The sequence below is a fragment of the Temnothorax longispinosus genome, chromosome 6, assembly GCF_030848805.1.
Source record: "Temnothorax longispinosus isolate EJ_2023e chromosome 6, Tlon_JGU_v1, whole genome shotgun sequence".
NCBI lineage: Eukaryota > Metazoa > Arthropoda > Insecta > Hymenoptera > Formicidae > Temnothorax > Temnothorax longispinosus.
The window spans coordinates 12289090-12294465 of NC_092363.1; positions in this window are offsets into that span (position 1 = coordinate 12289090).

The following is a 5376-nucleotide window of genomic DNA, read 5'->3' on the forward strand; positions in this document are numbered from 1 at the left end:
CGGTAGAGTTAGTGGCGCGTTTTTTTTATGTGGTGTCCGCTGTAGGCCTAATCCACTCAGTTTATTATTAAGATTGTGTGTGAGTGAAAGGAGATGTAAAAATCGATTGTTACAATGCTTACGAAATAGGAATGTCTTCAATGTTACAAATCATTGGCAATAATTTCAGTGATATTAAATTTTAAAGAAAAAAATGAGTTATTCCTCTCCAAGCAGCAAATTCATCGATAAAAATTGAAGACGAAATCGTTCCAATTGATCCAACCATACTTTTTCAAAGAATTTTGTTGGCTAAAAAATCTAATCAACATTTACAATATTTACGGTACGAACTGGCTCCCTTTCCTCTCTCACTTTTCAATGAATTAGGGATGCGAAAGACAAAGAAATCGAGTTTGTACGAAGCATTTTCTCCTGTGACTGATGTCATTAATTTCAAGAATTTCGTGCACGTTATAGACGGTGGATATCTTCTTCATCGAATTGTATGGCGTCAACAAGAAACTTTCGCACAAATATTGGATAAATATGTTGATTATGTAAAGAAATATTACAAATCAAATAGTTTCGTCATTTTTGATGGATATCCGGGTCTCCGACGATCGCGTACTTTTCAATAAATCTATGATAGTTACCATGCCCCAAGAAAAATTTCTATCGAATGAAAAAAATAAGGATAGACTTATCTCAATGTTGGGTAAAAAACTTCAAACTGCAGGATTTATTATCAAGCAAGCTATTGAAGATGCTGACACTCTTATTGTCAATACTGCGATTGATGCATCGAAGAATTACGATTCCGTAGTAATAGTTGGCGAAGATATTGATCTTTTAGTGTTACTGACAGCCTTAGCATCATCTAAATCTAATATCTATTTCATGAAACCGAGCAAGGGAAAAACAGAGCAGAAGATTTATTCATCTACTTCCTTCCAATATCCTGATATTGCTGAGCATATTCTGTTTCTTCACGCATTCACTGGTTGTGATACCACTTCAACATTTTTCAGGCAGAATAAAATAAATTAAACTGTTCCAAAAAGATGAAAATTTGCAGAATATTTCAAAAATTTTTGGAGATCCGGATGCTCAGCCAGATTTCATTGACATAGCAGGACAAAAATGTATTCTCGCTTTATACAGAGCAAAGAGCAATAGTTTTCTAGATGAGTTTCGTTTTTCATGCTTTGCCAAATCTACGTCGAAAGTAATGTTCAACATTGCTTCTATACCACCTACTGAAGCAGCTGCACGTCAACACTCCCTCAGAGTCTACCATCAGATTCAGCAGTGGCGCGGAGTTAAAAAAAATCCTCAAGATTGGGGCTAGAAATATACAAAAAATGGTTTATTTCCAGTTCCTTCAATGAAGGAAGCCGCTCCGCAGAATATTCTGAAGATTTTCTGCAAATGCACAAAAGGCTTCAAAGCGAATTGCTGTTGCAGAAAAGCTGGATTGCGATGCTTTGTGACTTGTTTCAACTGTCGAAGTCAAGCATGCACAAACATCGACATTATAATAGATCACCGTGACAATAAAGAAATCGACGTAACTGTTCAACATTTTGAGGAAACATTGACCGATCCTGACAATGAGATTGATTCGAACAACGAGGAAGAACCAGAAAAAGCAGAAAAAGAAGATAATATTAAGGAAAAGGAAGATGCTGCGGAAGATGACATTTGCCAACCCTCTACATCAAAAAGACCAAGATTAGAATAATTAATTTTTTTATAACGGTTTTTTTTATTTGCGCATCACGTTCCGTGCCTGACTCGCATTCGCCGTTTTAAATCGTTGACACTTTCACGAGTTTAATTATATTATTGAATAATTAAGACAACCCTGGCAAAAAAATTCTCATAATCTTAATAATAAACTGATTGTAAGTGGATTAGGCCTACAGGGAACACCACATAAAAAAACGCGCCACTAACTCTACCGTAAGGTGGTGAGGAAACAAGTTCAAAAGTATACTACAGCCTCTGAGAAGTGAGATACGGCGAGATAAAGTCGCTGAAACCGTTTGTTACAAAAAGTATTCTACTTTTCCCGGCTCTAGCGCCAAAACTATTGGTCGTAGAAAAAAAACCTATACTTCCTTTTCTGTAGAGAATTTAATTCCTTACAATATTGCATTAAACTATTTTAGCCTAAGTCTAATGGAAACCGAGATATTCGCGAAAAACCGATTTTTCACTCCTTTCTTCCAAGATGGCGGCCGAAGCACACCACGGAGGAGGTCGAAAACTTAGTATGTCATTACTGACACCCAAACAAAGCAATTAAAATTTTTTGCAGTTTTTTTGCAGTCCTAATTAGTCAATTTTCAAATGTACTTGCCGACTGGACTAAAATCCGATGAAGGATATGCATTAATGCGATTTCCTAAAGAAGAGCAGCATCAAAAAATGTGGTCAGATGCTATTTTCGGCAAGAACGCGTCAAAACGTTCTTTGGAAAATCTTAGATTGTGTGAAGTGAGTGTACATCATAAGAATGTTATACAGGATTATTTAAATAAAAGTAGTTTTAAAAATGTTTCTTTATTTTCAGGTACACTTTGACTAATCTGATTTATTGGTAGTGGGTCGCCGGAAATAAAAAAAGGTGCAATACCAGCACGGTTTTGTCAATGTTCCTCTGTCGATTTTTGTAACAAATCGCAAACTAGTAAGCGAAAGAAAAAAGGAACTCATGTACGCAATGTTAAAACAAAATTGGATTCAGAGAATTCAAATCAACAGTATATAGAGCATTCTTACAGCTTTATTTCTTCTATACCCTGGCGGAAATATTTCTACAAAATTTAAAAAAAAATAAAAGTGTACTACAAAAAACTATAAAATATAATTGCCAGAATCTATTAAATTCTACATGAATTTAAGAAGTACTACAAAATCCTACATGAAAATGCTAGAATTGGAACACTTTTGTAAATTTTTGTACTTTTTTAGTGCATCTTGATCTATACATTTTTCGGTAAAACTACGCCCAACTACAACTAATATTGATATTCTACACATTTCTATATCTATTTGAGTACAGTAGACTACAAGGAAATACTAGAATTAAAACACTTTCTAATGAAGAAATTCACCCGACATAAAAAAAATTATATTTATTTTGAAATTTTATTACTACTTTTTAACTAAATTTGTTTCTTAAGATGCAACCTATGATTATAAATATTTTCTCGTACTTGAAAAACATACTTACCTAACCTAACCTTGATGGGATTCGAACTCGAAACCTCGGGACCTCTGGACCTCTGGATCGTGAGCCAACCGTCTTACGTGGTAGACTACTTCTTAATTTGATGTAAGTGTTATATATAGTCTACATGTGTCATAAACAGCGCAAATATATAATTTTTCAAAAATTCTTAAGAAACAAATTCAGTTTAAAAAAAGTAATAAAATTTTGAATCGGATATACGAATATAATTTTTTCTTAATGTCGGGTGAATGTCAGAAACCAGTGCCGGTTCATTACAAAATAGGCCTATTGGGCCAACGTCGTGCTGCGCGATTACAAAAAGAAAAAAACTTCTATATTCTAACTTATCTGTAAAATAAAAAGCGAGTCATTATAAAAAAAACCTTACCCAGCACCACATACACACATGTCTAAAACCGCATAACCCGAGAAAAAAAATTTCTTATTTATTCATATTAGTTTATATTAGTTTATATTAGTTGATACATGATTATATATGATCATTTAAAAAATGGAAAATATAATCTTAAACAATATTATATGGCCATATATGAGAGTACATAATTATACATGGCCATATATATAAGCATATACGTATGATTATATACTCGGGAAAAAATATCTCTTATTTGTTCATATTAGTAAATATATAATTATATATGGTCATATAAGAAATGGAAATATAATCTTGAACAATATTATATATGGCTAAATCTCTTTAAGTATAACTTTATATAGTCATATATGGTTTTATATACTAGTATATTATCATGTGTGATAGATAATCATATATGAATTATGAATATATACTCTATATAATGGATCTATTCATATAAATTTGTATAACTGTTATAAATATTCTTCTAATAATATATTATTTTACTTGACAATATCAAATTAATATAAAATATATTATTTTTAGTTTCAGTTTATACAATTGCGTTTTAAGTCCGACAAAGTCCATATTGGCACGCAGTGCCAATTTAAAAGCTGAAACATGTATTTAATAATAATTGATATTGTGAAATATTATTAGCATCAAGATCCGCTTCGACCGAAAACGGCACTTCTCATTGCTTATATGTTATTTTAAGTTTTCTTTTTTTTCTAATTTTGCATAAGATACTTAATTTTTTTAATTCACATATTAATTTTTACTTTCCATGGAAAAATTGAAGGTTTGGTTGAAGGTCTGTTAATTTCCATGTAAAATTGTAGTATCTTATAAACATCAAAAAAAAGCAAATTTATGTAGATTCTCATGAATTCACGAGTTGTAAAAGGCTTAAGAATTTTGTCGTTTTCTGTAGAACCTTGTAGTATTGTATGCAAAATTACAACCATTCACGAATCAGAAATTTATATAGGTAAAAAATTGTACATTTATGTATTTTTCTATTGGACTTTACAACAGACTATACGAAAATAAAAACATAAGTATTTTGACTTCTGCGAATTAAGAAGTTATTAATAATAGATGAATTTTGGAAGATTTGTGTAAAAACTTGTAACATTTAACCAAAAATTACAAATTTTAATTAGCCATAATTGTAATAGATTTTTGAGCTGTACAAACAAATCAGTATTTGTTACTATTCATACAAAATTGTAGTATTTTATGAGAAACTAAAAACTGGATTAGATTCTAATTTGTATAGTTTTACAATATGTAAATTGTGATAGATTTCTACAGTCATTTATAAATAATTGTAGTATTCTACAAGTAAGCAGATGTTTTAATTTTTTTAGATTTTGTTTCTTCTTAAATTTTTAAAATTTGTAGATCTTTGTACTATTTTTTTATAAAATTGTAGTTTTTCATAAAATACTACTTGCAAAATTTTTTGATTTGAAAACATTGTAATTTGTGGTACTATTTCGTAGATATTTCTACAAAAAAATAACTATTTTTACAAAAAATTAAATATTTCAACAAAAATGTACAAATTTCTATTTCTAGTTAAATTTTGTAGTTATTCATAGAAATTTTTTCCGCCAGGGTACTCACAGAAAATCGTTTTCCTTTAAAACAAATTTCGTCAAATATTGTAGAACATTCTTATAATAATCAAATTTTGGAGCAAAAACATATTTATAATAAAAATTCTGGTAAGGATTATAAGATATATATATATATATATATATATATATATATA